The sequence below is a fragment of the Mobula hypostoma genome, chromosome 17 (genome assembly GCF_963921235.1).
Source record: "Mobula hypostoma chromosome 17, sMobHyp1.1, whole genome shotgun sequence".
NCBI lineage: Eukaryota > Metazoa > Chordata > Chondrichthyes > Myliobatiformes > Myliobatidae > Mobula > Mobula hypostoma.
In genome coordinates this window covers 49,543,119-49,563,807 of record NC_086113.1, presented here as the reverse complement: position 1 = coordinate 49,563,807, position 20,689 = coordinate 49,543,119, and the positions used below count along the sequence as shown (strand labels likewise).

General features: G+C 39.8%; 1 long non-coding RNA gene across 1 annotated transcript in view; it reads right to left on the bottom strand.

The window, feature by feature from the left end:
- Window positions 1–20,689, bottom strand: part of LOC134358018 (uncharacterized) — a 44,522-nt gene that overhangs the window by 20,017 nt on the left and 3,816 nt on the right. The gene's annotated exons all lie outside the window — the stretch shown is intronic.

The window sequence follows — 20,689 nt, the reverse complement described above, 5'->3', positions numbered from 1 at the left end:
CTTTACTTTCTACCTTTGAGTCTTGAGTTTTCTCTGTGCCTCAGCTCGTTTGCCTGAAGATCTCGTTACAGCAGAACTCAGCCATCATGGATCCAGTGGAGTTTGATCAATTACATATTATGGTAGTGACCTGCCAAGATACTAGCATCATTGCCAAAATCCTCTGAAACTGTAAGGCAAGGTTTACAGTCTTCGGGGATAGACTCTGGTTCCGAGCATTTGCCTGTGTTCTGCTAAATTTTCCCAGATTGAACATGAGGGGTCAATTAATCTGATAGCCCCAGAGTGGTACAATGGAGACCGTAAACCCTGCCATGGTTTCTTAAATCAGTGTTCTCTAGCGTTCAAGTTGCAACTCACTAAGTTCCCCTCGGAGAGGAATAGGGTGGCTCATTCCTAATTCCTGCAAAATTAGAGCAAATGTACTATTCCTCAACCTAACAGAAACACATCATTTAGATTTTACAATAAAACTGCTATTTTGTGGCAGATACATCTGGCAAGGGCCACCGAGTTTCCTCTTTCCTTTCCTGACACTGTCGACATTCGACAGGAGAGTTTGTAATTGTGACAGCACACACAAGTGCAGGAGGAACCCAGTGGATAAGGTAGCGTGTGTTGAAGGAAATGGACAGTCGGCATTTCAGGTCAAGACCCTTCATCCGGAGTTTGAAATTACAATCTGTAATTATAATCCTGCATGCTCAAAAACTGGTAGGAATTGATAATTGATACAATAGTTGATCACTGATGGAACTGCTTCCATACAATTTCTGTGTAGAGTTTGCATGCTCTCCTCATGATCTAATGCATTTCTCCCAGATGTTCTGGCTTCTCTTCCATCCCGGTATGGTTTGGTAAATTAACCAGTTATTGTAAATTGTCCTTTTGTGAAGGTACGTGATGAAATCTGGAGGAACTGCTAGGAATGTGAAGATAATAAATAAAATTGGATTAGTATTTGATTAAGATAAATGGATGACATGGAAAAGGCCCAAATTTCTGTGCAATATGATTTTCATTCTAAAATGGAAAATTCCTTTCATTGTTTGGCAATAGTTAGCAAAGCATTAAAAAACCCATAAAATCCATATATCCACAGTGTTGTGCTATAATATACTAGGGAAACTCATGGACGATGCTGTGAATGTTTCTCCCCTCTCTACAAACAAATCAGGGCCTGAAAGTGATTGTGCAAATGAGAATTGTGTCATCAAAACATTGATTAAAATTGGTAAACCACTGCTTGAAACTGTATAATTGCCATGTCATTTTACCTGCCACAGGGCTAATGGAGAGGATTCTGTGACAATTTGCAAATTAATTAACTGTGAAAAATGCTCGCTTAGTGTAGGAGAATTAGTAGGCCTGATTTATGAAAAATCAATATTCTTGTTTGTGTTGAAGCTAACTAGAATTTATGTGCCAGGGTGTTGCAACATTTTTGTCTTTAATTCTCACTGACAATTTAAAAATGATTAGGTCTTTCAAACATGAGAAAATCTGCAGATGCTGGAGATCCAAGGTAGAACGCTCAACATGATGGAGGAACTCAGCAGGCCGGACAGCATCTATGGAAATGAAGAAACAGTCAATGTTTCACGCCGAGACCCTTCATCAGGACTGAAGTATTTGTTCTTTCCTTCCTTTTACAATTCATAATCTCTGGAATCAATGTACCTACCATTTTTTGAGTCATCTCATCTTGTCCATGCTTGTTGTTAAGCTATCCTCTTTTATAAAATTGTCTTCCACCATTTGTCTCCACATTTGAGAGCTTCGTGCATGATCCTGCCACCCCTTAGATATGGCTGTTCTCTTGGTTGGCCTCCCTTTCTCTCACCTCTGCGCATTGTGACATTTTTACTGGAATTTGGTTTCACGTTATCTTCTTTCACCCTATCATCCCATCAATATTCATTCGCTCCACACCTGCCTGTACCCTTTTGGAAGTGGCAGAGCATGGATGATGTCTTCTAGAACTATGGCAGGTGGATGTGGAGAGGACACACTGACGTGTGGAGGAATCCAGAGTCTGGGAGGTTAATGCTGAACAAACAAGTGTCACTCATTTAAGACTAATTGGGGTAAAACTTCTTTTTCTCTCAAGGTCTTGGATCTTTGGAATTTATTTCCTCAAAGGGCAGTGGAAGAACAGTCTTGGAATATTTTTAAAGCAGAGTTGGATAGATTTTTGATAATAATGGAGGAGAAAGGTTCGCTGGAGGAGGTGGGAATGTGAAGTTTAGGTTGCAATCATATGGTCATGATCTCATTAAATGGCACTGCTATTTAATATACCCTGCCCGGTCTAGAAGGCTGAGTGGGATTTGTCTGCTCCTAGTTCATATGTAGATTTGGCAAAGTGCGTTATCATACTTTCAATGAATACTTTAAGAAGTATACACCTTCAAGAATAGAGTGAAATTAAACCAAATATATTATCTTCTTTGGATTACTGAAAAAGCAAAAGAAAGACTTCCAATGAGATAAAACTTTTCATAACCTCAAGTAGTCTTGAAGCACGTTAAAACCAATGAAGCACTTTTGACTCAAGTCTCTACTGTTATATAATGGATGTGGTGCCAATTTTTCTGTAGCACACTATCAAAGGACAGCTATTTGAGAATAACTGGATAATCTGATTTTTTTAAAGGTGATTTGGAGGATAACCCTGGGGATGGGGTCCTTCTGTCATTTGAAATAGTGCTAACTGAACTTTTCTATCTGCTTCAGAGAACAGATGAGACACTTGCTTATCAGCTGGATTCAATGACAGCAGATGTGGCAGTATTGTATTCCTGCAGTACAGGAGGTGAAATGGAATATTAAGTTCTGAAATATAGCACCTACAAATATTTTCTACCTGTCAGTTTTTCTCCGGAAAGTAATTTCAATGTTACAATCGAAGAATTGCAAAATCTATCAGAACTTGTAAACTAGTTATGTTTTGTAATGAAACTTTGAGTAAGATTGGGTGTACCTGAAACTTTAATGGCATGACTAACCTGAGTAGACTGGATCCAAGAGCAATGAGATAATAGAAAATAGAAGTGTTGGGTGTGGTGTTTGAAATTATGTTACTTTATTGACTATAACAACTCTGTGAGGACCTTGTTTGTGGACTTTAACTCTGCCTTCAACACTATTGTTGCAGAGTTGTTCCACAGCAAGCTAACCGTACTCTACAGTGTCTATCAGTGGATTACGATCTTCCTAATGGGAAAGGAGCTGTATGTATGGCTGTGGTCCTTCTTGTCCGATCCAATGTTTATAAGCACAGGCTCTCCCTAGGACTGTGTTCTTTCCCCCATCCTATTCTCACTTTATACAAATGACTGTACCTCCACAGACAAATCCATTAAAATCCTGTAGTTTGCGGATGACATGACTATAGTTGGTCCCCTGTCTATTAATGATGTGACTTGCTATCAGAGAGAGGTAGATCATCTTGCAGAATGGTCTGCTGGTAACAACTTGGAGCTTAATGCTATCAAGTCAGTGAGAATGAAGATTGAATTCCCCCAACAAACCTTCTCCCCCACCCCTGGTTTGGAAATTAATGCTCACGCTATGTCTGTGGTTGAACCATTCAGATTCCTGGGAACTACCATTACCAATACATTGAAGTGGGACAAGTACATTATGCTCATGACTAGGAAAGCCCGGCAGAGATTGTTCTCCTTACACCCAGCTTAACATTTCAAGGTGTATCCTGATGAATGTTTACTCAGCCATCATTGAGAGTGTTGTGAGCACCTCTATCACCGTTCGGTTTCCCGCAGCCTCCCCCTCTCCAGCCAGGTTGCAGCGTGTGGTCCTCTCAGTGGTGAAGATCATTGGCTGTCAGTTAGTGACATTAAAAGAACTGAAAAAAACATACTAACACAAGAAAATCTGCAGATGCTGGAAATCCATGCAATACACACAAAATGCTGGAGGAACTCAGCAGATCAGGCAGCATCTGTGGAAAAGAGTAAACAGTTGATGTTTTAGGCTATTGTCTTGAGTCCTGAAGAATGGTCTTGGCCCAAAACTTTGACTGTTTACTCTTTTCCATACATGTTGTCTGGCCTGCTGAGTTCCTCTAGCATGTTGCGTGTGTTGCTTTGAAAAAAATTACTGCTGCTTCCACCCACGCTAGTAGTCACATTTTCACCAATTTGCCATCAGGGAGACGCTTCAAGTCCATCACCACCAGGGCTATACATTATCTCCGAAGTTTCTTTCCTGCAGTTTCCAGCTTTGTAACGAAACTCACCCAGGTGTAATATCTAAATCTCCCTGCATAAATTCTGTTAAATGGTCTTTCCTGCTTTCCTTGTTCTGTTGATAATTATTGAGTCTGTTCATATGTTCACATTTATTTAAGTTTGTTTATAGATATTTGAACATGCGACCGCTCTGCTAATTGTTGATTGCTCATGGCTGTTTGCAAACTATTGCCTTGTAAATTGTTGGTTGCTATTGTGTTGTCTGTTATGGTATTGTCCTGTGTCTTATGCTTGGCACCAAACCACAGTCAATTCTGGTATGTTTCCCATTCAGGCAATGAAGTGATTCTGACACATACTATACAAGGCTCTGTACTGCATGAGCAGGCTGGTGCCTCGGCACTACATCGAAGTCACAGACATATTGGAAGGTATGAGTCAGTGTATCCAGCTGCAAGAAAAGTGCATGGATGAGTGTGGGCAGCAAGCTGGATTGTGCATGATGACTCTTGTATAAAGTGAGTGACATTGACCCCAGTCACTCAGTCTGTTTCTTCCAGCTCATGTTCAACATAACCCTGCTATTGCCTTTTTTCAGTTAACCTTAGTAGCAGGAGCACCACCTATTAATTTAGGGTCATAGAAAGGTGAAGCACAGAAACAGGCCCTTCAGCCCCTCTAGTCCATGCTGAACCACTTAAATTGCCTACTCCCATCCAATGTCCCCTCTGAAGTGTGTGCGTGTTTGCTACTAGCACACAAAGGAATTTAAACTGTGCACAAAAGGTTGTCACCCTCCACCTCGTTGGCAAGTTTAGTATATTCCGCAACCGTACACCATCACATTTCCTTTACCGGTTTCTGATGCAGACGGTGTTGACGACATCAAATTTGCGATGATTTGTCTGTAGATTTTAGAACTGGCTTATTTATACTATTTTTATTGAAGAAATTATTAATTCACTCTGTCGAATTCCATGGAAGCAAAGGGTGTGAAGTTAGTTCCCTTAGAGCGGAATGAAACAGTAGAAACTGTTACACTGAAAGCTCATGAGGTCAGTAACATGCAGCTATGAGAAATATTTATGTACAATACAGAAACTGGTGTTTCCTGTGTCTATTGTCACAGAGAGTAAGATGTTGATGTGTATTATTTTATTTCTTTGAAACAATGAACAACAAACTGGACTTGGTAATTCATTATCCTTACAGTAGCTTCAGGTTTGTGTCCACTTAAAAATTCAGTGTACACATGCTGTCACTGGGCAAAAAATTGCACAGCACAAGATCTTTGCGCATACTGGTCATTACAAATGAGAGAGAACATTGCTCCTATCGAGCTGCACTGGGACCATAGCCCTCCATATCCCTACCATCCATGACCTGCACTGGGACCATAGCCCTCCATATCTCTACCATCCATGTAACTAACCAAGCTTCTCTTAAACGTTGAAATCGAGCTGGCATGCACCACTTGTGCTGACAGCTCATTCCACACTCTCACCACCCTCTGAGCGAGCAAATTGCCACTTATGTTCCTCTTAAACATTCACCTTTCATGCTAAACTCATAACCTCTAGTTGTAGTCCCACCTAACTTCAGTAGAAAAACCCTGCTTGCATTTACCATATCTATACCCCTTATAATTTAGTATACCTCTATCTCCTACGTTCCAAGAAATACAGTCCTAATCTATTCGATCTTTCTTTATACTTCATACTTTATTGTCGCCAAACAATTGGTACTAGAACGTACAATCATCACAGCGATATTTGATTCTGCGCTTCACACTTCCTGGAATACAAATATTAAATAATAAAAATTTTAAAAATAGTTAAAATTAGTAAATATTAAAAATTTAAATTATAATTCATAAACAGAAAATAGAAAAATGGGAAGTAAGGTAGGGCAAAAAAAACGAGAGGCTGATCTGGATATTTGGAGGGTACGGCCCAGATCCGGGTCAGGATCCGTTCGGCAGTCTATCATCGTTGGAAAGAAGCTGTTCCCAAATCTGGCCGTACGAGCCTTCAAGCTCCTGAGCCTTCTCCCGGAGGGAAGAGGGACAAAAGGTGTGTTGGCTGGGTGGGTCGTGTCCTTGATTATCCTGCCAGCACTGCTCCGACAGCGTGCGGTGTAAAGTGAGTCCACAGACGGAAGATTGGTTTGTGTGATGTGACGCGCCGTGGTCACGATCTTCTGCAGCTTCTTTCGGTCTTGGACTCAGGTCCTCCAGTTCTGGCAACATCCTTGTAAATTTTCTCTGTACCCTCGTGTGGTTCTCTAGCTCCCCCTCTAACAGATCTATGCCACTCAATGTGACAGTGAGGAGAGCAATGTTCCAGTTCAAGTTATAGGTACTCAGAAGTTATAGGGTAATGATGACCAGTGGCGATGGGTGGGTTATAAAGGGCCTGAAAGGAAAATGACTGACAAGGAAACTAACTATATTACTTAGGATAAGTTTGCTAATTAGATTATCAATACAAAACTCCATACCTGAAACCTGATCAGGCTGTCCTGTTCAAATAACTTTGAAGAAGGCATGGCAAGCACTGCAATGATATCCACACATCTAAAATCATGAAAAGTTGTTCAATATCTGACATCACTGCAGGTTCCTCTGTGTGCTAGTGCATCAAACAGAAAAGGGCCAAGAGGGAAAGGTATAATCATTATGCAAACCCACATAAAATGCTGGAGGAACTCAACAGGCCAGGCAACATCTGTGGAAAATAGTACGGTCGACGTTTTGGGCCAAAACCCTTCGGCAGGATATGGTTTTGGCCTGAAACATTGACTATACTCTATAGCTGCCTGGCCTGCTGAGTTCCTCCAGCATCTTGTGTGTGTTGCTCGGATTTCCAGCATCTGCAGATTTTCTTTTGTTTATCATTGTGCAAATCTTTGCTTTTCCTTTGTAACTGACTTTCCATTGAAACTGAATCATGTAGCACACATAAGCTCAGGGGCACACAAACTAATTTTGAGGTAAACATCGCTAGTAACGCAGTTGATTAATCAGTATTTCACTTGACATCAGTCTAGCACACATTAAATGAAGGTACAACTTTCTGACAGAGTAGTAGTGTTGCCATTAAGACAGCCAAATACTTGAAGGTGCTGCCATTGCTTTTAGAAATTACTCTGTACATTTGTTGGCAATTAGTGCAGAGTATCATTTTAAAGTTTATATTCCTCGGCCACCAGAAACTGAAGAAAATGTCAGTGTTTTACGCTGACGGTTTCAGAAAAAAATTGATTTATCTATGTATCTTAAGTTTCATCTGTTACTTTAACTATTGTCATACAATAAAATCATATTTCGAGTGCTTGTTTATTTTTCATTACCACATGATTTCTTTGGATCCACAATCTTAAACACATACATAGAAATCGAAATATAGAAGAGTACCTCACAGCCCTTTGGCTCATGATGTCTGTGCTGGTATCTATATATTACTAAAATTCTCAAGCTCTGTTTGCCAGTTTGTGACCTCCAATTAGCCCAAATGGTGCATTACAGTGGCACTTTTTTTCACTAAATCGACTTAAAATGCACTAACTTTCAGAATGCATGCAAAGTTCAGGGTTATATCTTCGTACAAAATTGCTCACTCATTAATCAACAGGCCCCGCTTTCCACAACCCGAGCCGATTCCAGCTTTAATGGAAACTGCGACGAGACAGCATGACGCATGCGCACGGCCAGCCTCAGCAGCGCCTCGCGATGCTCACAGCAGCGACACCGACTGCAGCAAAAGGGCAGGGCTATCACGTCCATTTAGAATCAGAATCCTGGAGGCTTTGGTGTTACTGCTTCGTATCTTCTATCAAGCATTTGGGTAAAAAGATATGGTCAGCCTAATTATGCCATGTGGAAAGAGAAGGAGGACATTATGGTCAAGAGATGATGCCAAAGGTCATTGGGAAGTGGCAAGGAGAGGGAGAGAACAAGAATTCAATGAGGCCGGGGCCGCACGACTCCAGGATCAAAGAGTCAGGACAAAAAAGATGAGAGAATACAAGACAGAGGAGGACAGGCATGCACGTCTCCGAAATGACAACAATAGGCACAGAAGGAGGAGAGAACAAGAATCGGATCAGGCCAGGGCCGCACGACTCCAGGATAGGGTGCCCCAACATGTCACTGGGTTGTCTAGAATACTAAATATCCATGCAATGTATTTCACTGCTTAGCTTATTCAGCAATTACATCTTAGTATTTGTTATATGTCTTTCCAGACTTTAAAAATACCTCCAGATCTCTAACTTTTGTAGATAATAAATATTCCATTAGAAATCCCAAGAGTGCTAAATGGGTAATACAATATCAAACTGCTGCTGTCTTCAAACAACTGCCTTCTACTAATAATTCAGAAATATTTAACTTTAATTACTAGATAATTTGAATAGCACTTAAAAAGCTGTTATAAACCGGTAGTTTGATTTGAATCCCTAATTGGATATTATTTCATATGCCTATTATTGGAACATTTATTAGATAAAGACTTTACAATGTCAGCTGCAATTCACTTCACTTTAGTCCTGTTCTATGTGAAGGCAAATTTCTCAATGTCAACGTCAAGGGATAATTCAGCACTGAAGATTGCTGTTTGGCCCATCAAGCTTGTACTAGATCATGGAAAGAGTCATCCATTTATCCAAGCTAGACCAATGGTGCAGCATTTAGTGCTAGTCCCTCACAGCTCTAGTGAGAGGACATCATTCAATGCACATCTGGTAGAACAGTGGTTAGCAAAAGGCTTTACAATACCGGTGAGCCAGGTTCAATGCCGGCCACTGTCTGTAAGGAGTTTGTACATTCACCCTATGACCGTGCGGGTTTCTTCCGGGTGCTACGGTTTCCTACCACAATCAGAAGATGTGCCGGTTGGTACGTTAATTGATCATTGTGGAATTGTTCCGTGATTAGGCTAGGATTAAACTGGGGCATTGCTGGGCACTGTGGCTTGAAGGGCCCACTCCACACTATATCTCAATCAATCAATCAATCAATTAATCAATCTTCAGTTATCCTTGAGAAGATGGACTTTCAAGGAACACTCCAGTCAGTTGCTGAAGGTACTCCCACAGTGCCGTGAGGTAAGGAGTTCCAGGATTTGGACTCAGAAATGATAAAGGAAAGATAATATATTTGCAAGACAGAATGGTGAGGAACACGGAATACCATCTTCACGTGATGGTGTTCCTGTGCATCTGCTGCCCTTGTCTTTTTGGTGGTGTAGGTTAGAAGTATGGAAACTACTGTCATAGTAGCCTGAGTGAATTACTACCAAGTACTTTTCAGACGGTGCTCATTACAGTGGCGGGAAAAGGAACTAAATACTGAGGGAGGTGGATATAGCGCCAATCAAGCAGGACTCCTGTAACCTTGGTGGTGTCGAGCTTCTAGAGTGTTATTGGAGCTGCAGCTATCTGGGCAAGAGGGAAGTATGCCAATCATACTCTTGGTTGGTTCCTTGCGTTTGGTGGCAAGGCCTCAGGGCAGGTTTGCTCAACCGGGGTTCACTGCGAGAAATTGTGATTTAAACAATTAAACATCATTTTTTAAACTTGGCGCAACATGCAATACTAGCGCTCGTGCTGGTCAGTGACCAAGCAGCTCTGTTAGCAATCTCGTTAGCGGCCTCTCAGCCCAGTGTGGCAGTGCGCCGTAGGGCCGTGTTTATTTGGTTACGTCCAATCTCAGTTTTTGACGCGAGATGGTGGAGGCCGTTGATAATGGGTGAGCGCTGTATCGCAGGGACGATAGGACGGTAGGTTGATGAGGAACTCTTGGAGATGAAATGAAAAATATTCTGGATGATGCTACAAAAATAGTTAACTTTATTAAACAAAGACCAGTTCACTCGAGATTGTTTAAAAAACTGTGTGAAAACTTGGACAAAGAGCACATCAGTCTCCTGCTACATACAGAAATCCGATGGCTTAGCAGCGGAAGAGTTCTCAATATGGTGTTTGAACTGAAAGGTGAATTGCAGAAGTACATTCAAGAAAATAGTAGGCCAGATTTTGCTGAGTTCTTTGAAGATGAAGACTGGCTGCCGAAATTTTTCAGCATGTGAACCAGATATTTTTCTTCATATGAACCAGTTGAACGAATCTCTGCAAGGCCTTGCAAAAAATGTTTTGACTTCAAGTGACAAGATTCTTGGATTTAAAAGGAAACTGAATCATTGGAAAAATTATGTTTGCAAAAGGAATTCTTGAAATGTTTCCACTGTTGCTTTGGCTTGAGATATCAGAAAGTCTCAAGTCTTATTGAAATCCACCTGGAAGAACAAAATTGAACAGTACTTTTTCTCCCTTTCAACAAGGGTATGACTGGGTGAAGGACCCTTTCTCTGAATCTTCTGCTCAGCCTGAGAACTCGACTTTGAGAGAAGAGGAAGAACTTTGTGAGCTGCACTCTGATCATGCATTCAAAATGAGATTTACTGACCTGCCCCTGGACAAGTTCTGGATTTCTGTGAAAGAAGGCTATCCTGCCATTCATAGGAAAACAATGAACATTTTGCTGCAGTTTTCAACTTACATGTTGAGCAAGCTTTTTTTCCATTTAACAAGCATCAAGAGCAAGGATAGACATTGTCTCATTTTAGTTGAAGGTGAAATTCATGTGTACTTATCTCAAGTTCGACCCAGAACTGAGTATTTGTGCAGCAAAAAGCAAGCACATGTCTCACATGCTGGGCTTATATTTGAGCCTGATCATGTCACTTAGTAAGAAAATGTTTTTTCAAATTCTTGTGTAAAATTGTGTCTTAGGCTATATTTTCATTCATACTACTTTGGTTTATGGTTTGTAGTAACTTCATGATTCAACATTGTCGATAAATCTTCATGTTGAAAATAGCATTAATTAAGATCAATTCACAAGCTTTGTTTAAATTAAATCTACCGAGCCTACCTTTAGAACAATTTAATTCCATTTTGGCTTAAGCCAGTTAACTAACAGAAATTTATTATGTTTGCCCTATGAGTTTTTAAAATTTATGACAGAGAAAGAAAGAGATTGGTTTCAAGAAAGGTAAGCTAAGCTTAACTACCTGTTTTTTTCAGGAAATGTTGGCTAAAAATTCTTCCTCTACTCAAAAGAGCATTGACAATTATTTTTGGATTTTTTATATCTACAACTTACTGATCACACTAACGTACTGTGACCTGTAGATATAATAACTTTTATGCAGGAGTTCCCTGAGACCTGAAAGTTATTTTGAATGTCCCTCCAGGGCAAAAAGGTTGAGAAAGGCTGCCTTAGGGTGTTAGGAGATGAGTCACTTACCACAGGATTATGTCAATCTCTGCTTGGGAAATATGTCCTCAAACCAGTAGTGGGGTTCACTGAGACAAGAACTGAAATTCTTGGTTTTTCATGACATCTATGAAATTTTGAAAAGAAACTTTTTCTGCACCATAGAACCATAGAACCATAGAAACTACAGCACAGAAACAGGCCCTTTGGCCCTTCTTGGCTGTGCCGAACCATTTTCTGCCTAGTCCCACTGACCTGCACACGGACCATATCCCTCCATACACCTCCCATCCATGTATCTGTCCAATTTATTCTTAAATGTTAAAAAAGAACCCGCATTCACCACCTCGTCTGGCAGCTCATTCCATACTCCCACCACTCTCTATGTGAAGAAGCCCCCCCAATGTTCCCTTTAAACTTTACCCCCCTCACCCTTAACCCATGTCCTCTGGTTTTTTTCTCCCCTTGTCTCAGTGGAAAAAGCCTGCTTGCATTCACTCTATCTATACCCATCATAATTTTATATACCTCTATCAAATCTCCCCTCATTCTTCTACGCTCCAGGGAATAAAGTCCTAACCTATTCAACCTTTCTCTGTAACTGAGTTTCTCAAGTCCCCGCAACATCCTTGTAAACCTTCTCTGCACTCTTTCAACCTTATTTATATCCTTTCTGTAATTTGGTGACCAAAACTGAACACAATACTTCAGATTCGGCCTCACCAATGCCTTATACAACCTCATCATAACGTTCCAGCTCTTATACTTAATACTTCGATTAATAAAGGCCAATGTACCAAAAGCTTTCTTTATGACCCTATCTACCTATGACGACACTTTTAGGGAATTTTGTATCTGTATTCCCAGATCCCTCTGTTCCACTGCACTCCTCAGTGCCTTACCATTAACCCTGTATGTTCTACGTTGGTTTGTCCTTCCAACGTGCAATACCTCACACTTTTCTGTATTAAACTCCATCTGCCATTTTTCAGCCCATTTTTCCAGATGGTCCAAGTCTCTCTGCAGGCTCTGAAAACGAATGAATTGTTCTAGTTCTTCTCTCTGTCTCATAAAATCCTTCTGTACAACATAACTGGGAAAACCTTCTAATTCTTATCACTGGTCCTACCATTCTGGGAAACATCTCAAAACAACACAGGTTTTACTGCTGCCAACATTTCTAGTATTGTAAAATTAGTAAACATTTAGAAATAATCCTTATTTACTTAAATTTTACTTGATACTATTCATTATTCATAAAACTATGTTTGCACCTGGCAGTCCTTTGGCCATCTATCTTTATAACTTAGTGACCACATATATATCTTCTGCTGTGCATGACCCTAAGATGTAACAGTTGGCTAATATCAGTTATAAAAAACTTTACAGTTGCTCTTAGGCTCAGTTCAGAGCTGGGCTGGGATGCATGGACTACAGCTGGAACGCATTTTTGTGATTGTGTCAGTGACCTCTGGTGACCGCGTGTGGAAGCTGGTAGTGAACAGGGTCAGGTTCGGCACTCCCTGGTCGAATAGAGTACTCACACATGAAACACCTTGTGGAGAAGGTACGCAACTTGAAACCAAAAAGCTGAACCAGATGCTCTTGTGCTTTTTTCTGAATTGTAAACTCCAGTATTTTTGGATCCTAATGTTCTTTTATTACCTTAATAACTAAAGCAACAGTGCTCACTAAAAACCTAGATGTTTACGTCCATTACTTTGTGCCCTTACAGGAAGGAGAATAATATTGACAATGAGGAACCTAAATAAGAACTGAAGGAAAAAGGGGGACATTTACCATTCCTGTATTCATGCATCATTACTGATTATTCAGCAGTAACAGATACCTTAAATACTGAATATCAATTACGGCTGAATGAGTCTGGAGGTCTGAAAGATCCCTTGCCACGGACAGGTCTACACCTGGCCATTGGACACTGACACTTTGAGTATAGTCTGGAAATACTTCCCAGGATAAGGATTAAAAAATGTTACTAATTTCCTATGCATCCAATGAGGCAATGATGAAATGAACTGGTTTAGAATATATTAAAAGTAACGATTCAAACTTCATCCACTTTTCGAACATTAGAAAAGTCTCCAAATATTTCCAATAATTCACATCAATACTTATGACCTTCTAAGATAGACAGCAGAGAGTACGCTAACATATTACATTACTACATGGTATGGAAACTGCATTGTGACAAACAGGAAGGCTTTTCAACGGGTAGTCAAAACTGGCCAAAATATCACTGGCACTAGCCTACCCACCCTCAAGGACATATGTACAGCAAAGTGCCAGAAAAATGCCAGCACTATCATGAAGGGTCCTACCCTGCTCATGGACTGTTTGTCCCTCTTCTTTCAGGGAGGAGGCTACAAGCATCCACATCAGGACCATGAGACTCAAAAACAATTACTTACTCTAAGCAGTAAGGCTGATCAACACCTCCAGCCACTAACCCACCCCACCACGCCCCCCCAAATCCACCACTGCAACGTTATCATTTCTCTTTAGGGTCACCTTATGTACAGACACTCCCGTACCTGGTAACACACACAAAATGCTGCAGGAACACAGCAGATCAGGCAGCATCTATGGAAAAGGTTAAACAGTTGACATTTCAGGTCAAGACCCTTCATGATTTACTCTTTTCCATAGATGCTGCCTGATCTGCTGAGTTCCTCCAGCATTTTGTGTGTGTTGCTTGGAGTTCCAGCATCTGCAGGTTTTCTCTTGTATGTGATACCTAGCCTCACTTTGTGTACATATATAATCAGTCTCCATATATAAGTTATCTCAAGTATTTACATTTCTTGTGTTTTTTATTATTGTGCTCTTATATGCTGCATCGGATCCAGAGTAACAATTAATTTGTTCTCCTTTATTCTTATTAGAAATGACATTAAACAATCTTGAATCCTGAAAATAAATCATTCTGTTGTCCCCTTGTGAAAACTATATTGCTGTTCTGTACAGATATTTTCCTGACAATGTATGGAAGGTTTGGTTAAAAAAAATCCTAAATTGTTAGTTTTCGGTAATATGACACCATTGGCACAGAAGGATATTCTAGTCAGTTATACGTTATGATAATATCATTATTCCTTGGACTTGCACACAGTCCATATTTTGCTTGGTGAATAAATTAGACAAGACTTTTACTTATAGTTGCATGTACAAAAAAGGAGTGAATTTTGAAAATGCTGCAAATAAAAAGATGTTTTCTAAAGACCTATTTGGGACAATTGTGATTATTGAAAGCTTGATCAGAAGATGGGCTATAAAGGGAGTTTTAAAAATTAAAGCCACAGTTTTAAATTTGTACTTTTTATATTGCCAGATGGCCTAATGAGCTTTATAGCCAATTAAATCTATCTGATATGTTATCAGTAATAATATAGGAAAAACGACTACCAAATTCCACAAAATATTTTTGTAAAATTTTGGGGGATATTATTGGGTGTTGACATTTGGTCAGCTATCTGCTATTTGGTACTGCTTTTTTTTCTCCAAAAATACTTTATTCAGAAGTATTACAAAATAAAGTTATATACATATATTAAAAAAACTGTTGAGTCAGGAAATGAACTTCTGCGTTCAATAGAGGATAGATATGGTCACTCATTTGTAAGACAGAACCTTTCAGAATGCAGCAATACACTAGTGCTGGAATGTAAGGCTAGACCTTGACATTTTGTTGTGGTGCTTGTATTCAAATCTCAATATTCTAAATCTGCTGGTATACAGTGCATTCCAGTTAATTGGGACACATCAGGACCAGTACATTTTAGCCCAAATAAGGGGTTGCCCCAATTAGCCAAAATTTCCTGGAAATAGTTAAAAAAGTATAAAAAAGACAAATTAGATAATGAGAACACTCAGTCCTCTTTTATTGTTATTTAGAAATGCATACATGCATTAAGAAATGATACAATGTTTCTCTGCAGTGATATCACAGAAAACAGGACAGACCAAAGACTAACACTGACAGAACCACATAATTATAACATATAGTTATAGCAGTGCAAAGCAATACCATAATTTGATGAAGAACAGACCATGGGCACAGTAAAAAAAAAGTCTCAAAGTCCCGAGTCGATCGACTCCTGAGTCCCCGATAACAGGTAGGAAAAGGGAGAAACTCCCTGCCATAAACCTCCAGGCACTGTCAACTTGCCTATACCTTGGAAGCAGCCAACCCCAGCGACACTGAGTCCATCCGTCCGAAAACTCCGAGCTTCCAACCAGCCTCTCTGATACAGCCTCCGGAGAGCCATCCTCTGCCCAGTGCCTTTGATCTTCCCCCGGCCGCTGAAACACGCAAAGCTGAGGATTTCAGGGCCTTCAGCTCCGGAGATTCCAGTTACCACACAGTAGCAGCGGCAGCGAAGCGGGCATTTTGGAAGTTACAGTTTAACTAACAAATCATGTATTTAAATAAAGTACAGAACAAATTAGAACACTGGCAGTACTATATATAAAACTGTGTATTAGTTCCTATTAGTTATTGATGGAGGAATTCATCCAGTGTACACAGCCGTATTCTTTTGATTGACTGTAAATGAACAAAAGCAGTGCAGATAATGGACTGCTTTCATACAATTGCATCCCCTAAATCCTCATTTTCATTATAACATTCAAGATGATTGTTGATACCTTCAAATTCTTCACAGCTCCTAACTTGATGAAGTAGTGACCCTGTTTCATTTTCACTCCCGGCTGTTTCAGCTGTCTCCAAGCTTGAATGTTTGAAACTGCGGTTAACATGACAGTTCCGAATTGTCTTACTGCTTATTTCTCGCCAACTATCAGTAACAAAAATTACTGCTTATGAAGGCAAATGCACGCACCTGATATTTAAAAACGGTTTGCTATAAGCACAGTGTAGTATCTAACAGTCATACAAGTACACGTGACTGACGTTAGTTAGAAACTGTTCAGCAACAATCTCCTGTCCCAATTAAGTGGCATCGTGTATCGAATAAATGAAGGAAATCCAGGCTATTTTCTTGATTAATTTTTGTTCTTTAGGAGTTGTCCCAAATAAGTGACTTTCCCAATTAACCAATGGCCCTGTTAACTGAAATCCACTATATTCACAGATAGAGTTGTTTCAATTCTGGAAATTCCAACTGGCTAAAAGTAAACACCTAAGCATTACTTTTGAGCTTATCAAGGGGCATGCATTCAGGATTTTGGAGTAATAATCCTGGATCTCAATTGTTTCTTCAGATTCTGTCTCTAGTGGGGTCATTCTTGAGCCTGCCACAGGAATTGCCCTAATACCAACCAGGTTTGTCAATTCACCAAGTGTAAGAGGCATCATGTAAGCATGGGGACAGGTATCTAAAACGATGAAGGTAAAAGTGGTGATGATTGTGAATGTTCTTCAGGAGAAAATAAACCATTTTAGCGGGTACATGATACTGTTTGAATGTAAGTTTTAGCGAAGCTTGATTCAGCTTAAGCAGATAGTGAGGATACTGAAGCATAGGGTTTGATATGGATGAAAAGAGAGAAGACTTTATATTCCTGCCTTTTTTAAGTACCTTGCATTGGCTTCAATATCAGCTTTTTGACAGATAAGTTACAATCCTGCGGCAGTATATGATTGTGGGATGTTTTCATAGGTTGAGACTCCAGCATCTCCATTCAAAAGAGCAACTAGGGCACAATACCAGTGAATGCATGTGATACAATTTCTCCAATGTGTAAATGGAATCCAGGGAAGCTTTGGATGTAGAACAATGACATAAAACGAACTAGCATCGCTCTGAGCCAGTCAGTCAATATATTTATTTAATTTGTGATGAATACCAATGTTCTGCAGGAGAAAAGAAACCATCTCAGCAGGTACACTGTACCATTTTAGTGAAGCTTAACTTAACTTGTGGCATTTGGGTAATGTTCTTACTTTTGCAGCAATTATCTCTCCAAAGACCTGAGAACAGAATTCCAGCCTGACACTCCAATGCAGTTTGGAGGTGCTGTCTTTCAAAGAAGAGATTCTAATTCAAGGTTCGTCTTTGTTCTCAAAACAAATATTAAAGACCTTAATGCACCATTTCATGGAGCATGAACACCATCCCTTGTGATTTATTGAATAAGTATTCCTCCCTTCAACACTATTATAAAAAAAGATGATCGGATTAATATCAGAATGCCACATATAGAGCTCACTGTGTATAAAATTCCTGTTGATTTATTTTTAATGTTACAATGACTGTAATTCAAAATTACTTCCTTGGATGTGAAATGCTTTAAGAATCTCAAACAGTGGTGTATGAATGCAAACAGACGCACACAGAATAGCAATGACTATTTAGATTACCCCTTACCTCTTATTTATTGCTGTGTGAAAACCAGAAGATTTTAAAAGTTTTACCTTGGGTTTCTTTGTCATCAATCTGGATAAAGACCTCAGTGGCAAAATGGATGGAAAGGGACTGGGATAGATAATGTTAAACCAATGAAATTGAACAGTCTCTGTGATGGTAAGGTTACATTATAATATGGTATGGTTACATTATAATTATGATAAGGTTACATTAAGGTGGAAGAAGAAAAGATTAGCTTAAATTTCCCAAGCTTTATAGAACCATACTGAAACTATAGTACATTGTGTTCAAAGTTTAGGATTTTATATTAGGCTTTATATTAATGATACAATGTATATTTAGTGAGGATATATATATATATACACACACACTGTTCTCTGTGAACTAATGTCCAGCAAAACAGGAAGGAGGCAGATCTTTAAATCTCTTCGTTAAGCTGCTGTACTCTGAATTTTGAAGCCATCATGATTTTTCTACTGGGGCATAACAAGTATCAATAATTAGAAACTACCAGAGAGGCTCCAGTCCCAAGCTCCATATGTGGCTAGTTTTGTATTGTTTTACAATTTATTTCTCTCTTGTTGGTTGTAACTTGCTGCCTCCATGACATTTTGAAAAATCCCAGTTCTCTGTAAATAGTCTTCGCTCTAGTTTCTGAAAAAAATGTAGGACCCAGCTGGCTGCCTACTTAGACAGGCCCAGAGCCATCAAACACTCCTCATATATGCTAACCCTTTCATTCCCAGAATCATTCTTGTGAACCTCCTCTGTACCCTCTCCAATGCCAGCACATCCTTTCTTAGATAAGGGCCTCAAAACTGCTCAGAATACTCCAGTGTTTTATAAAGCTTCAGCATTACGTCCTTGCTTTCATATTCTAGTCTTCTCAAAATGAATACCAGCATTGCATTTGCCTTCCTTACCATCGATTCAACAGCAAGTTAACCTTCAGCGAGTTCTGCATGAAGATTCCCAAGACCTTTTGCACCTCTGCTTTCTGAATTTTCTACCTATTTAGAAAATAGAATATGACTTTTTTCCTTCTATCAAAGTGCATGGCCATAAACTTCCCTTCAGTGTATTCCATCTGCCAGTCCCTTACCCATTCTCCTAATCTGTCTAACTCCTTTGCTGGCTCCCTCCTTCTTCAAAACAATCTGCTCCACCCCCCACCTTTCTGAAAAATGACCATTAAACTATCATTTCTGTCATCCAAGTCATTGATATATAATGTGAAAACTTATCCAGACCAATCTCAACTATGTGCTGATAGACCTTGTCCTTAGATTCACGAGATATTCCCTATCTCAAAGACCTACCCCCTGTCATTAACATTGAGGGCACCTCTTACTCATGCCACTGGAGGTTGAAACCTCTGTTTGTGATATTAATACCCCCAGGTATGACTATTGCAACAAAAGAACAGTGGAAGTCAAAAATATGAAACAGCCAGAAAACTAAAATGCCGGAATCACTTAAAGAGGCAGAGAAAATACCAGACAGGTAGCATCTGTGGAGAGAGAAACTTTTCATACCAATAACCTTTCCTCTGAAGCTGCCTGATCTACTAGGTGTTATCAGCATTTTCTGTTTTTGTTTCAGATTTCCAACATTTACAGGTATTTACAGTTTACTTTTTCAAACGCAGGTCAATCAGCATTAATGAAGAAAGAATTAATGTATGTCCTTGTCTCTTTGTGTTATCCTCCTCTGGGATACTACATAAAATCTATCTCTATGCTCGAGTTCTCAGTAACTCATTCCTGCACTTCATTCAGGATCTGAGAAGATTTGGTATAGCTCCAAAAACAATCAAAAAGAGTCATTTTCATTGTAACATTCAAGATGATTGTTGATACCTTCAAATTTTTCACAGCTCCCAATTTGATGAAGTAGTGACCCTGTTTCATTTTCACTCTCGACTGCTTCTGCCATCTCCAAGCTTGAATGCTTGAAACTGCAGTGAACAAGACAGTTCCGAATTGTCTTGCTGCTTATTTCTCGCCAATTATCAGTAACAAAAATCACTGCTTTTTGAAGGCATCTGATATTTAAAAACGGTTTGCTATAAGCACAGTGTAGTATCTAACAGCCACACAAGTACACGTGACTGACGTTAGTTAGAAACTGTTCAGCAACAATCTCCTGTCCCAACTAAGTGGCATTGTGTATCAAATAAATGAAGGAAATCCTGGCTATTTTCTTGATTAGTTTTTGTTCTTTAGGAGTTGTCCCAAATAAGTGACTTCCCAATTAACCAATGGACCTGTTAACTGAAATCCACTATATTCACAGATAGAGTTGTTTCAATGACAACTCTGGAAAGTCCAACTGGCTAAAAGCCTAAGCATTAACTTTGAGTTTATCAAGGGGCATGCATTCAGGAGTTTGGAGTAAAAATCCTGGATCTCCATTGCTTCTTTGGACTCTGTCGCAAGTGTGGCTGTTCTTGAGCCTGCCATAAGAATTGCCCTAATACCAACTGGTTTCGTCAATTCACCAAGTCAAACTGTTCGGCAACAATCTCCTGTCCCAATTACAGATGTACCATGGAGAGCAATCTAACTAGCTGCATCACCATCTGGTTGGGGGGGGGGGCGGCTACGAGATCGAAGTAAGCAGCAGAGACTTGTAAACGCAGTCCGCTCCATCATCAACACGAGCTTCTACGGTATCCAGGACATCTTCAAGGAGCGATGCCTCAAAATGGTGGTGTCCATCATTAAGTGCTCCTATCAGCCAGCTCATGCCTTGTTCCCATTGCTACCATCAGGAAGGAGGTACAGAAGCCTGAAGGCGCACGGTCAGTGATTCAGGGCCAGCTTCTTCCTCTCTGCCATCTGATTTCT